This window comes from Thamnophis sirtalis, unplaced genomic scaffold (genome assembly GCF_051295495.1).
Source record: "Thamnophis sirtalis isolate CommonGarterSnake01/CBP01778 unplaced genomic scaffold, rThaSir2_p1.2 scaffold_1, whole genome shotgun sequence".
Taxonomy (NCBI): domain Eukaryota; kingdom Metazoa; phylum Chordata; class Lepidosauria; order Squamata; family Natricidae; genus Thamnophis; species Thamnophis sirtalis.
In genome coordinates, this window is record NW_028261381.1 from 119,254,988 (window position 1) to 119,276,873 (window position 21,886).

Consider the following 21,886-nt stretch of genomic DNA (forward strand, 5'->3'; position numbering starts at 1 on the left):
TTTTGTTATGTAAAGAAAACTAGATAAAATAAGGCCAATTGAAGAAGGAGAAGATTTCTGGCTAGGGAGAATTGTTAATAGCAGCTAAAAGATTTCTGGTATAGCAGCAAAAAAATTCAGCACTATCGCTGATCCATCTCTGCAAGGGCTAAAGCCAGTTGAGGAATGATATAACTCAACAGCATCCTAATCCCACTTTATAATTTCTGCAAATCACTCTTGAAAGGAACTCAGAATTACAGGTAGTTCTCGACTTATTTCTTTAGTGATTGTTCAAAGTTACAATAGCATTGAAAAAAGTGACTTGGGACACATCCTCACATGCAGGAGGATTGCAGCATCCCTTTGGTTACATGATCAAAATTTGAGTGCTTTGCAATTGTCAAAGCATCCCAGGGTCATTCAGTCACATTTTGCAACCTTCCCAGCTGGATTCTGACAAGCAAAGTCAATGCAATGCAAAGTTGATGCTTTTAACATCTGTGGCAAACAAGGCACAACTCAATTAACAATTCCCTGGCTTAGCAATGGAAATTTTCATCCCAATTGTAATTCTAAATCAAGGATTACCTGTGTAAATCAAGGACTACCTGGACTCTTCACTTTTGATCCATAAGAGGAGAAGAAGAGTTGGGGAAAATATATTTAAAGCAAAGATAGGCCAACTTTTCTAGATGAAGAAACACATTTGATTTTGGTTGATATTCTGAGAGTACGTAGTGCTAGATCATTCCCTGTTGCTCTTTAAAATACTCACTATTAATTAATTTCCCATGTTCTACTATCCCACTTACATATAATTCTCACTATTAATAACATTTCAATTATAATCTTAATGTATAGTGAAGCAAGATTTTTCAGCCTTATTAATATTGCTAGTTTTTCTAGCATTCCCAATCTGTCTTTGATGGGGTTCTATTTGGTTTTCTATGTGCAGAATATAGAAGGTCAGAGGACAGAATGTTACTGTGACTTCAGAATGCAGGCTGCTCCTATGTTGTGTCCATCAAACATTTGCCTAATCCTAGACAAAGAGGCATGTTGTTTAGGCACTGGATCCTTACCACCACTTTTTTTTTTACTTTTTCATTATTTGGTTCAACTGTTTCCTCACCCTGCCCACTCCTTCACACCTTTTCCTCTTAATTCACTTTCTTTTCTTTCTACTACTTACAGTATTTAATTGCCACAGTGAGATAAAGATTCCTTATTCTTTGCATCACTGGTTAATGCCAAGTTATTAATAGCACAAATTGGAATCCTCACATAAATAGATAATGTGAGATCTAAATTACATTTTATATTAAATATGTAGGCAATAGTTACCCTGCTGTTTTTATTTTATTCTAGAGAAAGTGTACAATGTCTAGTTCAGATGAGGAATTCTTATAGACTTATTTTTTCGACTTCAGACCAATAGTTTTGCAAATTTTTTTTAAAAAAATTCAAGAGAATATATGCAGAGTGTTTTAGAAGTCCCTTTATATCTGGAAATATTGTCAATACGAGAGCAATTTTGGAAAACAAGTTGGTTGAAAAAGATTAGCTCTTCTTTCCTCCATATATGGGCTTCTTGATCCAAACATGAAAACTCACTTTAAAGGATAATTAGATGCATGCTATGTATATAATCTGACATTTGTTAGCTCTGTATATATAACTGCTTAGAAGTAGGTGTACTGGGACCTTATAAAAGAATAAGGAGGTTTAAATATCCCTCTTGTGCCATAAATAAATTGGTAAGGATTGCATGTATTAGATGCTTTGCTCAAGAGCTACTCCACTACCATCACAGTAACGTTGTTCTGTCTAATTTTATATAAAATAGTGACTGTATACTGGGAAAATAGTGAAGATCAGATAATTAATATGAAAGAAATATGAAATAATATTGCTCCTTAAATGCAAGTGCTTTTCCAAGCAGGCTTTGGGAAAAAGTCCAGCCAGAACACATCAAGGAGATACTATAGTCTGCCCTATATGGCCTCCGATCTGCATTTAATCAGCACCCATGCAGGTGAAAGGTTGGGAGGGAGAGAACCCAGCTTCTTTGACTTATTTTTTGTTTTGTTAGCCTTGTTTGAAGTCTCTGCACACTAAATCACAGTGGGGGCTTATTGCCTTATGGTTTGAGATTAGATTTAGCTTAGTGAGCTATTTTTGAGTGCTATGTTCAATATTTTGACACACATACAGAAGGGAATATTTATTTCTCAGGCAAGTTGCTGAATTTGCAACTCATTCTAAATGGCATACGCTCCAGCTGTAACTAGGGGTAAATAATACATTAGCAGTACTTAATCATAGTTAATCCTAATGTATAATGAAACATTCCCTGATATGGACCATCAGGAAACTGGGGACAAGTGCGGGTGGATTTCTACTCCAGTCCCAAATATTTTCTGGAACAACCAGGTCTTCATGGACTTCTTCAGCTCAAAAATATTGCAGCTTTTCAATTTTAGGGGAATTGCTATTTCATTCATTTTAGACCTATAAAATTAGGTCTAACCCAGGGGTGAAATTCAGCAGGTTCTGGAGAACCAATAGCAGAAATTTTGAGTAGTTAGGAGAACTGGCAAATATCACCTCTATCTGGCCCCATCGCCATTTGTTTCTCTGCCTCCCGAGTCCCAGCTGATCAGGAGAGAATGGGGATTTTGCAGTAACCTTCTCCTGGAGTGGGGAGGGAATGTGGATTTTGCAGTATCCTTCCCCTGGAGTGGGGTGGGAATGGGGATTTTTCAGTATCCTTCGCCTGCCATGCCCATCAAGCCACGTCCACAAAACCGGTAGTAAAAAAATTGAATTTCACTATTTATCTAACCTCCAGTTTACAGATCAGTTTGAAACAAGGTCATAATATCCATCATTGGACTCAAATGGTCTCCAAATACACAGCCATTCAGTCTGTTGGGATTGGGATGGAGAAGTCTATTCAGACCCAATATTCTGTAAATCTTTAGGACATCACTTCAGCCTCTATTTTCACAAGGCCCGAGGTTGACATGTACACCTGAGTACTCTCCATGTACTATCTAATACCATGTTGATACAAAATCTCCCACAGTTAGTGTTCTCCAAATTCAAATCCTGATGCATCTGCTCTGAGACAAAAATCATGTCTAAAGTGCAGCCAACCATCATGAATCAGGATCCTGATGATCACAAATGGCCATGCTATAGAGGTCTAATTATGTTGGGGTTTTTTGGATGCGTGGGAAGCAGGGCATTTACTATTTGGTAGGAAAAGTATCATTGCAAACAGACTGGCTTTCAGCTGTGCTTTGCAAATATAATAACACTATATTATATTCCTATCTCCAGGTCTCACCTTCATCAATTTGAACAGTTGAATCTAAAACACTGAACTGGAAAACAAATACCACTCCCAGGCTGTTCTGTCCCCCTTTCACGGCTCTTAAAAAACGGCAAGACAAATAAACTTAAAAGGAACTTTCTTTATAAGTTCTTGGCTCAGACTGGCTTCGAGCCCAAAAATAAACTAATTAAAGTCTCTGCCAGAAGATAACGGACTGAAACACAAATCTTTCTTACGGCAATACCAGGTGAAGCAAACGAAAGCAAAGCCCTTCTTCCAAAGTCTCCATGAATCAGGGTTACAGAAGTCACCAAGCACTTATCCAAGTGTATCTTCCATAAATCACGATTGATGATCAAGCAATGTTGTACCAAACAAGGAACGCACGAAGGAACGTTGACTCCTGCGACTAGGGCGTGGCAGCATCCATCCTTTTATCTCCAAACCTGCCTCTAACAAGCCCCAGCTGCATAATGAATCTTGTATCCCGAAAAGACTCACAGCAGACATCTGCTGAGTCACAACACAGGCTATATCAAAATACAGCTTTCTGTGTCTTTAATTGGCTTCTATCAAAGAATAAATAGAAATGTGCATTGTTTTCAGAAAGAAAGAATTTCTAAATGTGAGTGAGAAGCTGTAGGTAAAGAGTCCTATGCTCTGCTAATGGAATACAGTAAGCATCGACAGTTGGGAGGAAATTTTCTGTTTACTGGGATAAAAAGTAGTATTTGAATAACCAACAAACAAGAGAACCAATAAACTGCTCAGAATAACCGATCACATGACCAACTGACCAAACTGGCACACAAGACATTTATAAGCTGAGGAGGAACAGGACAAGAACATCCTGTTGATGTTACCTAGTCTGGTAAAAGAACATTCAGAAACTAAATTGAAACAAGCTTGGAGAGCAAACCACCGGCAAAATGAAAATTAGTATTTCTGATTTGTGAAAAAAAGCAGCGATAGGTGAGAATGTTTTATGTAAATATCATGACACCATTAATTGTCTCCCTTGAAATCAATAAATCAGAAAATCAGTTAAAAGATGTGCCATAGGTTGGAGCTTAAATGACAAAGGCTACTTACAATGAAAAATGTTCTCATCGATTCACTGTAAATCTAGAGGCAACCATCTTAAGCACAAAAAGAAAGAAACAACGAAAGGTATGAATGAAAGCTATTGTTATTGAAGAAGTTACCAATATTGATGCTTTAAAACTGAATATTCTTCTTGTTTCTGATAATAAATAAGGATGAGGAGAAAGAACAGTACTGCTAACCATGAAAAGGGAATATTGGGTTTTAATCTAAGCAGCAGCAGGGAACATTGAATCCCCATAGAAGTAAAGGATAACTTTACTCTGGCAAGTAAAGAAGATCCAAGCTGTTGTTAATAAGGTAAAGGAGTTTGTTGTATGGTGTTAATGGTAACCTTTTATCTAGCACGTCAATTGAACCCATGGATACTCCTTTTTAGGAGGTCCTAGTACAGCTAAAGAATATATATTTTCTTCTTCTTCTTTGTTTTTTGCTGGAGGGGGATATGTGCAGTTGGAAGACATGTTTTCTGCCTGGGTTCACAATAGCTCAATAAGCAATTTCTAAAATACTGGAAGTTCCTATGTATTAGCAAACAGATAATAATATGAAATGCCATTCAACTGTAAAAAAGCCATCAGAAATCAAACACCAGATATCACATCTCAAATAATGTGAATTATCAAATGCCAAACTTCTCCGCTTCCTGAATGTCACGCACTGTATAATGGATAGTGGCTATTTAATGCACATTAACATGTAACTTTGTAAAAGCAGATTTTAGGAATAATGATGGGGAGGAATTTGTTTTTCATTTAATTGGTACAATGATCTGAAGCTTTGTCTTGAAGAAGCTGACTGATAGTGCAGTATGAGCAGGAGATGTTGAAATGTAGATGGGTATAATACAATTAATTTTTCTGAACCGAAATTAATAAGAGAGGACCATATTTCTGCAGTAATGATTTAACTCTATGGAGAAATCCAATCAGCTATCCTCTTGTTCTTCATTAAAACCTTCTGGGTTTGTTCAGGATGCAAAAAAAAAAAAAAAAGGCAGCAAGATTTTCATTTTAATGGTATAATTTATTTCATTTATTTCTTTTTTTCCTGTCTTCTTTTTTTAGCTTTATTCCATACAAAATAACAATGAGGACAAAGCACATAAAATTACTTTGGCTGATAATTCCCTTTAATTTGATAAATTCATTATATTTTTTTCTTTTGAGCTACAATCCCTGCCTTCATTTCACTTGTTTAGTTTCTCTTAGTTTTTTCCTAGCTATGCACTTAATAGTTTATATAAGCCAACCTGCTTTTTATTCAACACACATGTTTTCCTACATACTGTCAAAATAATTAAGTACTTTGTATAAATTTGGACACTTAATATGACAAAAATGTTGCCAGTAAGAATAATGGAAGAAACAGAAAAGCAGTGGGAAAATTACAAGGATAATTCGAACAGATTCAACTGTAAGTAATGAGGATTTAATGAGGCTGATATTCAAAGAGTCTCTCATTTCTTAGTGTATAAAACATTCATTTTTCATATTAATTGTCTTCCTGCTAGAGGTCTTATAGCACTATGGAGAAAGGAAATATTACAAACTTTTTGTATAAACTATGCAGACAAGAGACTTTCATCTGAAGTTCTGTTTTCAAAAAGAAAAATCAATCCCTTCTATGGCACAATAATGCCCACAAAGAAAAGAAGAAAGGCTCTCTTTGTTTACTGATAGGATCTCAGGAGAGCCTTAGAGAGGAACTTTGATCTTGAAACACACCATTGCTTCACAACTAAAGAGAGGGTGAGCAAAAAAATGGCATATTGAAGCACCAGAGAGATGTTAAAAGTCAACACTGGGAGAGGAGCAGGAGATATAAAGATCAGCATAGTACACGCTATCTTCCCCATGAGTGAAACGTTCACCCAGATGCAAACAGATTCTTCCAAAGCTCACAAGATTTATGCCATTCGAATGAAAGCCTTACTGCTTTTCATTGCAATCCTGGAGATGCTTAGAAGGCTTGTGTTGTAGAAAAATAGAGTTGAAAAATAAAGATACGGGAGAGGGATCATTTGTTATGAAATATCATCAGGGATAACGAGGCAGAATTTATGTATCTTGCTATGTGTGTACAATTAGACAAAGTTATTTTATCTTTTTCTTTCTCTGACCAATTCCAGAATTTTTTTTTAAAAAAACATGGTTTGCTAAGAAAGCCTTAAGGCTATGTGAAGTTCAATGAGTCCATATTTTAATATTAACTAAAATAAGCTACTTTATGGCTTACTGTTATGTGCCCTGAATTTTGGTGCATATTTGTTGTAGAAAGATCACGATAACTCAGTAAGATAGACATGAATGTTGTCATATGTCCTTTGGACTGATTGCATTGCTGAGATAGTTCATTATGGGATTCTCCTTATAGAGAAGAGTTTGATTGGTTGGTTGGTTGATTGATTGATTATATGTCATCAAGTTACTGTCAACTGAGAAAAGTATTGCTTCCTCACTCATTCATTTGAAAAAGCATGGTGAATTTCAACAGCACATTGAAAACAAAATTATTTTAAAATAACTCCTCCAAGAAATTATTAGAACAAAGGAATGAAATTTAACACTGTAATCAAGTTAGAACTTAACAATTTATAAAATAAATGGCTTTGATAGTTATATTCTGAAGTCTCAGTGGTGGGGTTTGGGTCTGCAGCTTCCGTTTTGGTAAAATTACAACATGTTTTTAGTCATTTTTTAGTCATCTAAGTTATTATTGCACATGGATCTGGATAGGATTTTCCCCCTATTATGTATATTTGCTGGAAGAACCTGGAGAAGAATAGACAAACCGATATCACTTGCACAGACACCCCTAGATACTTTCTTGCATTTTCATATTGACTTTGTTGTTTATTGGAAGATTTTCCCCGGTTAATATACTTTGATAATTTACAAGATTGAAGTTGCCAGATGGTCTTTGCCCGGCCAGTTTAATTTGTTTAATTGAACTAAAGATATGGTTCGCACAAATGTGTTTGGTTTTCTTTGAGAAAAGTTGTGAAACTATATTAAAAAGAAATTCACCGCAGCTTAATCTAGAACTTCTCTTCTAACTATGACAGCTTCTAACACCCTCCTCTACATCAATTCTTCTTCAAAGAGAATGCTTGACTAGAAAATAATGAGAAGCAAATTGTTACTGAGATCCTTGAGCTCCAGCTGATGACTTATCTCTTTTGAGGACATGAAAATTGCTCTCTTATGGAAGAAAATCTAGAATCACTGTGAAATCCTAGAAATTGTAGAAAGAGTAAGAACAACTCCATCCTGGGTTAGTTAAAAAGTTGCTTTTATGAAACATTAAAGTTTGAACCTGCCTATGAATTGGGAAATATTGATGGCTGGTGTCCTTTTCATGATTTTAAAAATGGCTATTCATAGCCTTATCTGGGCTCTTGGACTCAAAAAGGTTCTCCACTGTAGGCAGCTGACTATTGAGTCAATGTCTACTTATCAGCCTGTTACCAGTACTTTAACATAGCCTGTTTTCTGTTTCTTTGTTAGACTTTGAATGTTTCCACTTTCATTTTTTTTTTGCAATATCTGGTAATTTCCACAATTTATTCTGACTTCTACTAGCCATTTTCCTCTGCTTTTCTGCTGGATACAGCAATATTGGTGGGCAGGACTCATGTACTTGAGAGACCGCCTGCTGCCAATTACCTCCAATAGACCGATTAGATCCCACAGATTAGGCCTCGTCTGAATTCCATCCGCCGGCCAATGCCAACTGGCGACTACCTGGAGGAGAGCCTTCTCTGTGGCTGCTCCGACCCTCTGGAACGAGCTCCCCGTGGAGATTCGAACCCTCACCACCCTCCAGGCCTTCCGCAAAGCCCTTAAAACCTGGCTGTTCCGACAGGCCTGGGGCTAAAGAGCTGTTGCCCCCCATCTCGAATGGTATGACTGCTGTGTGTTTTTAAATTATGTATTGTTATGTTCCGTCTTTTATTTTTTGCCTGTACCCCCCTCCCCTGATTTGAATTGTGAGCCGCCCTGAGTCCCCTTGGGGAAAAGGGTGGCATATAAATGTAATCAAATCAAATCAAATCATTTGTACAGCTCTGCCTAGTGCAAGACAGTCAGGAACAAAGCACATTGTGAACACTAGTCAGATATTATGGTAGCTGATACACCAGGATAGCACATCAATGAAATTCTGGCCCTGTTGATATCATACATTTTTTCTAACTTTAGACAATTATGCAATCATCCTATTTGCATGGAGAAAGCATAGGGCTTTTCATTTACTCATGATCACATGCAATGTTTGAAGTTGAAGAAACTGAGCAACAAAGCCAGAAAGTCCAGTTGCTTCTTGAAAAAGCACCTTTGGGACAACCATGACGTAGATGAATGAGAATCTCCATAGACTGGTGGCAATAAAGTAGTCACAGTGGAGGAAATGGGATTGCTTGATGAATACTCTGAGTGCAATCATATTGAATTGAGCCTATGTATAAAGAAGGAAATGAGATAGAATCCCAGGATAATTTAGAAGGAAAACAGCAATCATTCCTTTGGTTTGTGATCCATAGATCTCCATCAAGCATCAAAGATACACAGTGAAAAGCTATTCACAGATACTTACACCTTCTCACCAGAGGTGGTATTCAGCCGGTTTGGACCGGTTTGCTCGAACTGGTAGCGGAAATTGTGAGTGGGCCCGCCCACCCACCCTGGCTCTATGCCGTCCTATTTAGGAACATTTTTAAGGCTGGGTACACACGTTGAAGGTGCGTATATGATCAAAGTGCATCATGGAAGGCTGGGCGCATGTACAGAAGGGGCACGTGCATCCACAGGGAACTGGTGATAACAAAATGTGAAACCCACCACTGCTTCTCACCCAGAATAGTGGAATTCTTCATGAGCAAGGATTGTGAAACCTGACAATTTCTTTTAATTTGTTTCAGACAAGTAACCTAGTGATCCTAACATTAATGAAACAGAGATCTCAGTTCTTGACGTCTCTGAATTTTAAGTTTTTGACTCATGTTTGGAAATGCTATTTGCTGTGCAACACTTTTAAGATAACTTTTCATAATACACTGGAAGCCACTTGCTTTTATTTTTTTTACTACTGGTATCTAGAAGTGTTTGCTTAGTCAGCAACATTTCAGAGTGTATCTTTCATAGCCTTTATGTGAAATTAAATTCCCATTACAATGATATGAAGTCACTTAGCAGGGTCACATTTTTGTTCAATCACAGGGGTAAATTTCAATGGGAAAACTAAAAATCATGTTTCCTTACTTATTGCTATTCTCAGAAACTGCAGTAAGTAGATAGTAATAACAATAACACTTAGTTTTATATACTGCTTCATAGTGCATTCCAACCTTCTCTAAGTGGTTTACAGAGTCAGCATATTTTCCCCAACAATCTGGGTCCTCATTTTACCGATCTCGGAAGAATGGAAGTCTGAGTCAACATTGAGCCAGTGAGATTTGAACTGCTGAATTGCGGGCAATCGGCAGTCAGCAGAAGTAGCCTGCAGTATTGCATTCTAACCACTGTGCCACCCCGCTCATAGATACTAGTTTTATCAATTTCATGAAAGTATATAAAGGTTTTTTCCATGGGCTAAATTTTCTGCACATATCAAAAATGTATCATAATTCTAAATCAGGTGTGCCCAAACAGGCACAATTAAACACAATTAAGCCAAATGACACAAATGATTATATAGGGTATAGCACACACATCTCATTATAATTACTCTCTGGTCATACATAGAATATTTTCCCTCTTCTGCTTCATTACAAATCATTACAAATAATTTTGAAGGTCTCTAAGGTTCCCATAATGAATTTGTGCTAGGATGTCCCCCTATGGGAAGAGTGGACAATCTATTCGTGGGGCACTTTCTGCTGGTTTTCTGGCTACTGTGGAAGTTGAAGTGGTAGAAGTAGGTGTGACTATGACATTAAAAAAAAAAAAGAAAAATGGATAGTGTGGGAGGAATATTAAACCCTGTAAATATGTTGCATTTTTGATGTTGTAACATCAAAAATGTTGCAATTTTCAAAACTGTGAAACTGGACAGTTCTGTTTTTAAAGTGGTTCAGGCTTCTCATGACAAGCTGGGCTGGAAACAGATAAATGAGACATTCAGAACATAGCAGTGATGGTTAACCTTTGTGGCACCGAGTGCTGAAACAAGAGTGTGTGCATGCTCTGGAGCATTGGAATCCAGAAGAAAGTAGCTAGCCATTGCGCATGCGCGTAGCTGTCAGCTGCTCTTCTTGGTTTTGTCATCCACATGTGTGCCAGCTAGCTGGTCCAGCGTGCACGGGTGCTGAACAGCTGCCCTCTTCCAGGTTCTGGCACGCGCATGTGCAATTGCCAGCTGGTCTTTGAACAGAGCAGCTGACCGGTGTACATGCATGCCAGACCAGCTGGCTGGCCGCATGTGTGCGACAGAACCTGGAAGAGCAGCTGGTGATGGTGCATTGTCCACAGAGAGGGCTCTGCATGCCACTTCTGGTACGTGTGCCATAGGTTTGCCATCACAGGGATATAGGAACTGTGGAAAAGCTAATAAAGCTATTACAAAAGAATTCTAATCACTGCTTTGCCTCAATTGCCAGTCTTATTCAGAGTTAAATCAAGATTCAAAATCTTATGCCTCCCTCTCATACAGTCTTGTATTAGGAAGAGCCAAGGTGGCGCAGTGGTTAAATGCAGCACTGCAGGCTACTGCTAGATCAGCAGGTCAGCGGTTCAAATCTCACCGGCTCAGGGTTGACTCAGCCTTCCATCCTTCCGAGGTGGGTAAAATGAGGACCCAGATTGTTGGGGGCAATATGCTGACTCTCTGTAAACCGCTTAGAGAGGCCTGAAAGGCCTATGAAGCGGTATATAAGTCTACTGCTATTGCTATTGCTATGATAGCACGGAAGCCATTCTTCTTTAGGCTGCTTTAGGTTACAATTTCCTACCAACCGTTGGTTTAGTAATGGACTTTTTTGGTTTCAGACCCTCTGATTTTGACATTGTGAGAAATGACCCTCACACCCACTTCATTCTTAAATTCACTGATGTAATGAAGGCTGTATACAGGCTCACAGATGGAGGCAGCCTACGGCTCAGAGGTTTTCCAGTGCAAACTGAAGGCTATAGCATATAAGTTCTGGTGCCATGATTTGCTTTGATCAGGGCAAGCGAGAGGATGGCTGATGAATAGGTGCTATTGGTTTCCAGTGACCTTTGGTCCTTTCTAACTTGATGATTCTCTATTATAGTCTTCTTTAATCAACTGTGAATAATACCTAACAGATAGGCTCAATCTACACCAAACCTTCCACCTAATAATTTCAACTTCATTGAGATATTAAAGCCAATCTAATTTTACAACCTAATTTTCAAATTCATTCACCGAAGATCTCCTCCAGCATCCGTTATTTATATTAGTGATATAATAGTTATTTCCATTCCATATACAGTGGCCACTGGTGTGTGAACTATAGGGGTATATTTTCAGGTATGGGGACAGTTTCCAGTAGGCAGGCTCATTTCAAGGTTCATTAGGCATTTATTTTGATTGTTGCACATTAGTCAACAGCTTCCTCTTCTTGGGCATTAGCAGAAGCCTTGAACCAGCAAGTAATATGCCGTTTTGGCAGGTGGAAAGTCAGAGAGAAATTTTATTAGAGTCATTGATGCACAGAGCTACTGCAGTATTACTTTGAACTACTATTTTAACCCTGCATTTTCCTGCCTTAATGCCTATGCTTTTACTTTACCAACTTATAATTAATTGTTTGTAACTGAGTGGTTAAAAAATTCATAATTAATCTTGAATGAACACAAGGGGATTATTTTGGAAGAGATAGCCAATTTTTCCCACTAGGCCAGGGCCACTGGTTTACTTGGGATCTTAAAATTGAAAATCATCATCATTGTCATCATCATCAACAACAACATCAGCAACAAAAAGCTATTCTGTACCTTCTTTTGCACATTCATTAAATTATATTAAAGATAAATAAAGGAAGGAGAGTTAAAAATTTGCCAGGAATATGTACATACTACAGCAGTATACTACCATTACTATGACAAATGTTGAAAGTGTCATTTAGAAAAGTATGAATTTTTCTAGCTGAAATATTGAGAGAACAATCAAAACTATGCTGACGCTGGGCTCAAAAAACTCAAATCATAACAGGAAACAGAGGAAAATATGTATTGTTCTTGCTCTGAACAAGAGCCATCTTCTTATGTTAACTACAGAGTTTGGTCCAGTAAACTCTGATTAATCCAAGAAAATATTGCTATAAAAAGCAGCAAATTTGCTAATATAAAACAATGCCTTGGCTGTTTAAAGGCACCTCAGGAATTAGATAACATCAAACAGGACTTAAATATGGAGAATGATTTTTTTTTTTGAATTTTATTGATTATTTATGAGATTTATTGAAACATCTGACTTTTTGAAAATAATAATTAAAATTACTTTGTTTGTAGATGAAGTATTGAAGTGTTTCATTTCAATGTCTTATTCTGGACAGTCTGCAACAGAACCTTGATTATGTTTGACAAAATATGTTCAAGCAACAGCATCCTGCCTTTCTTTCCTTGGTTTGATTGAATTACCTGAAATAGGGAAATTTCATTTATTTAAGACCTTCATAAAGTTATTCTAAGTAATTGATGATGTTGAATGCAATCTAGTCAGGTGGTCTGGTAACTTGAGATAATCTTAGCTTTCCATTTTAACACACACTAGACATGCCCATCCTTATGTAGTTCCTCTGAAGAGTGGAAAAGTAAGTGTAAATGTGCCATGAAGTTTCAGTTTAGATGTGGATAATCCATATTATTATTATTTTATTATTATTAAACATTTATAGGCCACCCTTTTCCCTGAGGGGACTCAGGGCGGCTTACAATAATAGGGGAGGGGAATGCAGGACAAAACACAAAAAGAAAATGTGAGTAAAAATAATTAGCGGTAAAAAACACAACATTCATTCAACATTCGGGAGGGGCGAGAGTAAAGTCTTATCCCCATATGATATCTTAATCAATTTTAAGAAGTCCAAACAAAATCTAAACCTATTTAATACAGCAGTTGTTTAGCGTTTATTGTATGTATTTTATCAAAAGCTTTTCAGCATCTAATGATAAAATTACAAATAAATCTTTGTAATTTTCAAGTTGAATAGATTCAACTCTGTTGGATCCATAACCAACCAAAAGTTATCTGATGGTTGCCTAGCTTTTATAAGTCCTCTTGAACATACTTAATAGCAACAAATATCACTTTATGAAATTTATTTGCTGTTAAAATCTTTATATTGACATTAATCAACAAAATAAAACAATAATTACCACACTGGGTATGATTTTTATCTACTTTTAGTAGAACTCTTATATAAGCCCGGTTAAATGCTGGTGATAAAATTTCCTTTTCTAGTACCTCTTCATATACTTGACAAAATTTTGGCACCAAAAGATTTATAAATGTTTTATGTCACTCAGTAGGGAATCCATCTAGTACTGGTATTATCACTTGTCATTTTTAAAATCATTTGTTTAATCTCTACTTCGAATAAGCAAATAAAAGTTGTTTTGTATAACATTTAAATGTGGAAATTAATTTTGTTTAAAAAGGACACACTATCTTTATTCAATACTGTATAATAAATGTAAAAAATTGACAATTTATGCCCATTGAAGTTTTATCTATTTAATCTCTTTCACTTTTCTAATTGCAATGATCATCCTTTCTTTCTCCAGATTGAATAGTCAAAATCTTAGCAGTTCTTTTGCCATTCTCCCTGTCATAAGTATGTTGGCATAAATTCTGTATGCTGAGGCATTATAGTAGTTAATTCATATTTCTTTTTCTGTATTTCTCTGTATAAAATTGTTGATAGGCATATAATCATCTTTGCCCATAAATATTTCAATTCATCTTTCAAATTATTTTCCCTTTTATTTTCACTCTTATTTTTATATGATGCAGGAATAATATTTCTACCTTGACTATATACTTTGTACGCTTCCCAAAAATTTGGGCAGTTGATGTTTCTGGATGCAAATCAAAATATTTTAGGCTTTTACTCACATTATTATATAAATTCTTTATCATTCTACAGGGAAACATTGAAATGTCAATTTCTTGATATCTTAACAAGTCTTAACTGTTGCCCTTCCTAATGATTGTTTTTTAAAAAAATGTGGGTATCTTTCAAGCTCAGGATCCAATATTTCATTAAAATCTCTTCCTATTATCACTTTACCACAAACACAGTCATACAGATTCCAAAAACATTCATACAACATAATAAGAAGATCTAAGTTAGGTCCATAAACGTGAACAATAGCTATTACAGTTTCTGCTATTTTGGGACATAAAATTAAATAACACCCATTTACATCAGTAATAACCTGTTGGATATAAATAGGAAATCCTGTTGAACCAAAATGGCCACAGCTTTAACGTATGTTGAAGTATCTGTGTGGTAAACCTGTGCCACCCAATCATTAATTAATAGAGTTTTATCCAATTCCATTAAATTAGACTCTTGTAGATAAGCAATATCTGTCTTTAATGGTGTTAAATATGCTAAGATTTATATATTATTTTGGATATTCTCTGAACCCTTTTACACTGACTAACTGCATGCATTAATTTTGCTTTTTCCCACTTATCTATATTCTCTTGATACCAATTTATTTTATGACCCGTACCATTTCACAAATATCTAATCATTAACTTTTCTATCTTTAAATATTTGACATATTTTCTAGTGTTGCTCGCCAATATAGAATCTCCATAAAGACACAATTTAACATTCAAATACCATTCTATTACACACACACACAAATCTATTTTTTAAAAAGAAGAAAATTGTAATTAATAAACAAGCGGTATTTTTAAAGATATTGAAAATAGTGTTAAAAGGGAAAAAGAATATAAGTAAAAAGAAGAAGGAAAAAAACCTCAACAACTTCTCAAAGACAGGCATTTTCATTTTAAATTTTACACTGAAAATTACACAGCTCCATATACAATGATTGAAAAAAGAAGTATACTGTCTGTTACAAATGACTAGCAGAATTGATAATATGCCCACAGCCTCTATATTGTAGATAACCAAAACATAAACTCAAAAAAATATGGACTTATCTATCTGTAGACTTTAAAAATAGGCTAAAGCCTCTGAATTTGGAAGATTATCAAATCTGCAGATTTGATCTTGATAATTAACATAGAATATGGTTGGAAAATGCATGAAATTTTTAAATTGTAATGATCTGAGCCAGAGCTTGAGCTCTTATAAACATGTTCCTTTTTTTCTGAAACTTCCTTGGTGAAATCAGGATAAATTGATAACTTGCTTTGACTAGAATCCTACTTCAAAGGAGACTTTACTGATCATTGGAAAAATATACGTAAAATCTCTTCTGTTGTGGCTGTATGGAGGAATTGCCCAAAATAATATGGAACTAGCTCTACTTTTCTTTCTCGTTAAAAGAATTTTAGTCACATGATTAATCGTAACTGGAAAATCCATTCCCATTCTGAAAAAAAGTCCTCTGTAAATGCAGCCAGGTTTGATTGACTTGTAGGTTTGTCAATGCCAATCACCAGAGGTGGGTTGCTTCCAGTTTTGCCTGGATTGGGTGAACCAGTAGTGGTGGTGGTGGGAGGCTCTGCTCACCCACCCGGATGCTTCTGTGCATGTGCAGAAGCATCGTGCATGCACACGAATGAATCAGTATTAAAAAAATGGAAACCCATCACTGCAATCAACACACACTTTTTCCTTCTCAATTAACTCTGAATAAATAATTTATTTATCCAAAATATTATAGTTATGAGTTCCCAATCATTTGTCATAGTGAGACTTTTTTTCTTTTTCTTTTGCATCTGTTTTAGATCATGTTTGAGCTCTACCACATCTTGTTGGATTAGCTTTAACCAACTTGTACCTGATCCAGGATCTATTTTAACTAGAAGAGTCTTCTTTCACCATCTTGCCTGAGTCACTAGATAAGTTGAAATTAAACCAGCTGTTAAACATTTAGATTTGATTGCCATTCTAATAGCTCATTAAATGGAAATATTATGTAATAAAAAGATTTATTTACCAATGATGAAGATCTTTATCCACATAGTTCGATAATTCAGGAGTTTGAAAATAATTTAGACAAGAGACATATACTCACTGCCTCATCCTAAACAAGAAATACATTCTTGAACTTATAATCTTCTCAAGGAACTGCATGTGTTGACAAGCCATTCTTAATGTGTAGATGTTGTTCCTAATTTCCAGTTGAAGCCTATCTTCTTGTAATATAGCTTCATTATTCAGTCTCTGTTTCCTTTGATGAAGGGGAAAAAGTTATGCTGTTTTTCTATGTGGCACTTAAAGAATGCTCCAATATCTCTCTTTTATTAGGCCCAGTTTATTCAGGTCCCTCATGGAATTCATAGTTCCCAATTATCTTTGTTGGCCCTCTGAATCTATTTCAATTTTTTGGAGGCCCTTTAAAGTGTGCAGAACTGGGAGACAGCCCTGATCAGTAGAAAGCTGAAAAAATATTATGGTTGGAGGTTGTGATGGTCTCTAAGTAAAATGCCCATGTGACCACCTCATTTTCAACCCCTCAATTCTGCTCTTTCTGATGCAGTTGTTAAATGAACATGCAGCTCGCTTATCAGTCTTTTGGCTAAGATCAAGTGTTAAATGAACATGTAGGTCATTAAACTGAGCTTAGGATGCCCAGGGGCCCTGTGGGATGCCCTGGAAGACCTAGTATAGTCCCTTCATTGGACCTCCCAAGGCCTCTCCCACCTCCTAAAACACCTCATGTTTTGCTTTCTAACCCTTGGGGTTTAGTGGTTGGGAAGCAGGCCTAAGGCCAGGGGTAGGTTCCTGCTGGTTCTAACCAGTTTGGTTGAAGAAGTTCCACAAATCTACCATGCCGGTTAGAACCCATTCCAGCTGCGGAAGGAAGGAAAGAAGGAAGGAAGGATGGAAGAGTGGGGCTTCTTCAGAGAACCCGAGGCAAAAGCAGCATTGAAGCCCTCTCTGAAGCAGTTTGAAAAGATACATGTGGGTCAGGGGGAAGGGGAGAAATTCAAATTTCATCCTCCTGGTGCTGGGCAGGGCTTTGGCCAAAGGCTCTCCCTCCCCAAGTGTAGTTTGATTGCAGGCAGAGCCACGTTGCCTTTTCAAACCTGCAATCAGTGAAGATGGGTTGGATTTTTACATAGCCGATCCAGGGAAAGTGTATGTGCTACAGCATGGCTCTTTGCCTGGTCCCCTGCCTCCTCCTGTGGTCTCCTCAGTGCTCACTTGTGCTCTCCCTCCCCAAGTGTAGTGAATTCCTCCCCAGGCCCCCATCCATTTCTCCCTCCCCCCACACACAGCTGAATAAAGCTATGTAAAAATTCCGCCCAGCTTTACTGATTACAATTTTGAAAAGGCAACGTGGCTCCGCATGCAATCAAACTACACTTGAGGAGGGAGAGCACAAGTGAGGACTGAGGAGACCACAGGAGGAGACAGGAAGCCAGGCAAAGAGCCATGCTGTGGCACACACACTTTCCTCCAGCCCCTTTCTTTCAGAAGGCTTGGATCGGCTTCCCTCTGGCTTCTCTGCCTCTCCTCTCACCCCTGCCAGCAGGAGGTGAGTGGGTGGGCTTTATTGTGTTCCAGGCATTTCCCACACAGACAGCAGGCTACATTTGCAATGGGAAAGGTGTTTGGGGAAGGCAGCAGGGAAATGGGGGGAATGGCAGAGGAGCTGCTTTCAAGCCATTGAAAAGATATCCAATCCAACTTGTAATCAGTGTCTCTCTCTCTCTCTCTCTCTCTCTGTGTGTGTGTGTGTGTTTGAGAGATAGTGAGTGAGAGAGGGAAGGGGATAGGAGAGATAATCAATTTGTGTGTGTGTGTGTGTGTGTGTGTGTGTTTGAGAGAGAGGGAGAGAGGGAGAGAGGGAGGAAGGAGGGGAAGGAAGAAGAAAAAGAAAGAAGGAAAGTTCTTTCGCAAAGGAGAAAAACAAATACTGTCACTTTCCACATGCCTGGCTGTGGAATTCTGGAAATTGAAGTCCACAAATCTTAATAACTTTAAATGGAAAAGGTGCAGGAAAGAACAAATTGGTTATATGGCTTTATACGGTTATATATTATATGGTTTTATGTTTTTGAAGTTTTGGGGTTTGTACAATATGAGTATTGTGTTTCTAAAAGGGTTTGGATGATTCCCTGCTTTTGAATGGAGCCAAACTTTCTCTAGGATCATTATCTCATTATCTCTATCTGGCAGGCATGTGGAATGAGCCTCAGGCAGGTTTCTTTGTTAGCAGAAAGAAAGAAAAACAGCACAGCAATTTAAGGCTAGAAGGTTACTAGGAGGTCATCTAGTCTAACCCCCTACTGCAGCAGGAAACCTACATTGTATGGATTATTTTGATGTCTCTAACAGAGAGGAAAATTGCCAGAAAGAAGAAACAGTTTACTAGGACAAGGCTGCCATGCAGAGGAAAGTAGAGATAGTCCTTGATTTATGACTACAACTGAGCCGAAAATTTTGGTTGCCAAGCAAGAGCGTTGTTAAATGAGCTTCACCACATTTTACCCAATCTATGACATCTTCTGGTGAGTGACATAAAGTTGGCCACTCCCACCTGATCACACAAGCCACTCCCATAAAACAAGCCACACCTACAGAATAGGTTCTTAAAAAAATTGAAACCCGCCTAAGGCCTATAGAGACCCAGTATGAAGGGATGAGTGGAGACAGGTGGGGTGGCTTCTGCAGCACCCCCATGATCAATCATAAGGATGAACTGCCATAGAGGCACTGGGGGATCTTTGGGGGATCTACCAGAACTTTAAATGGTTACTAAGGAATCAGTCATAGGTCAAGGGCTATCTGTATTTCTTATTCTTTCTAACTTTATAATTGTTTTTGTATTTTCATGAAATATTAATCATGGAAAAACATTCAGTAATGAGCTACCATACCTGCAGATTGAAAAGAAAGACACAATCTGTTCCATCACTTTAACCATTGTTTGTGTTTGTTAGTCCATAGAAAAGTACCATTCTTGACAGATGTACCTTTTATCTGCCTTGGAACTACTGAAGAAGAACATATTGTAATTCCACCTTGCAAATATGCTGTAGATCTTGTTCTGGCAAATCATTCCATATGTGTGTGCATTTATTTCTTGCTCTTCTGTGATCTGACCCACTCTTCAAACAGGGATTATATTGCCAGTAATACTATTGAAAGTCAGGTTGGATATACAGTCTCCTTTATCTCTTAAAAAGGGGTCCATTTTTTTTCTTTTTATTTTTGTTGCCATGTATTTTGAGAACCAGAGTAGTTTGGCTGCCAACAGTTGCTAGTTTGTTTAGTCCGTGCATCATAAATAGGCAAACTAGTTTCATACCTCACACAGCATCTGCCAGGAGTCTGTATAAGTGGGGCATAATATCCTCCCCTCAGTGTGGCTTTGGGGTCCCGTGTCAAACTGTAGATCACATCATGACTGGCGGTAAGCTGAGGGGATATACTAGTCCAGTATTTGATCTTTTTTTCAATATAAATGATGCCATATTTCAATAGTTAGATGACCTAGACATTGGTGTGTGTGTGTGTGTGTGTGTGTGTGTGTGTGTGTGTGTGTGTGTGTGTGTGTGTGTATGTATGTATGTATGTATGTATGTATGTATGTATGTATGTATGTGCTGGTCTTGTATTCAGGTCTTTTCCCATGTAAGATTGAGATTGTTTTGGCAACATTTCGGTGAGGTCTCACTCACCAGCCTCAGGCTGATGTATAGTTACAGTAGTCCATGTATGGTATGTCATATGCTAAATAAATAAATTTACCTCTAAGAGACTATTTATTACTCATCCATGCATTTAACTAAGCCCAATGCCATTTTCAAAGTCAAATGCAACTCTAATAACAAAGAATGAAGAACAGAGAAGTAGCAGGGTGATGGGGCACTTAACAATTTCCCAGCCCATTTATTTCCTCACTCCAAAACACCCTCAAGCCATTTCTCCCCATAAGGTTTCAAAGGTTTATTTGACCTTAAATAGTGCAGGGAAATGGTTCCTGGGGAGAAGGTTAAGGGTTTGTTCCATTCATTGCTTCTCCTCCTTCAACTTCATTTTAATAAGCTGATTTTGCAAGTTGGATCTCAATTACCCTATTTCAGCACTCCTCATCTTGGCATCTTGTCATAATTTTTGTCTGGACCTTTGAGACATTTTTTTGCTGAAATTCTGGAAATTGAAGTACCAATACTACAACTTGGAGAAGTTTGACTTAGTTTATGCATAATGTAAAGTTAACAATAAAATTTCTGAGGGTAAGGGTAATCCTAAAGTTCTGTTCCTCTCAAAGGAATTTTACACCCTCAAAATTCTTGACCAAGAAGCAAAGATTGTCATTTAACCACTGTTGTAATATAAGCTGCTACAATCTTGAAGTCATTGCCTCATGTCATCTCCCCTGTAAACAAAACATTGCACTTATTTAGATCCTCATCTTTGTTTTTTCTTTCATGCTGATGGAAGGATGATGATGACAATGATACTCGAGCAATTCCTAATACATGGAGGAACCATTCACCATTTTCACCTTTTGAAAACCAATAAGGTTAAGACCAGAAAGAGAGATAAGCCTGAACATCACAATTAAGCTGGAACAAATTTGGCTCAATCCTCAAACCAGTTAGGACATGACAAGAGTTATAGTAGTATATAGACCACAGTTAATGCTACTCTAAAAGCAGATCTCTCTCTCTCTCTCTCTCTCTCTCTCTCTCTCTCTCTCTCTCTCTCTCTCTCTCTCTCTCTCTCCCTCTCCCCTCTCCCTCTCCCTCTCCCTCTCCCTCTCCCTCTCCCTCTCCCTCTCCCTCTCCCTCTCCCTCTCCCTCTCCCTCTCCCTCTCCCTCTCCCCCCCTCTCTCTCTGAAAAAGGATGGGCTGCTTTAATGAATAGGAGATTTGAACTTATGTGAGATCAGAACAACTACTGAATAATTTCTGAAGCAGGCATAAACCTTTTATGCAAATTTTGCTAGCTCAACTGTTATGGTTTTTAAAAATGCTGACCACTTTAGTTCTGCTTTGTAGGCAGTTCAGTTACAAACAATAGGGCAGTAGCAACAAGTGGCAGGTTAGAATTTTCAATTAACAATGGAAATCAAACCAAGTCCGAGGATACAGAAATTGATTTTCCATCTTGCCATTTAAAAATTCACAGTTCAACTTACTTTATTCAAGCTGGGAAGATGCTATTCAGTTTACTAAACATCAGCTTATACCCAGAAGTATGTCAACATTTTACTTTTATTCCTATTATTTCTTTTCTTCCTTTTCACTAGGAGTGGTGACTACTTTTAGAGGACCAAACCAACCATTAATAGGGATAGGCTATAAGTGGGATTGAGTTTATATCAAAGA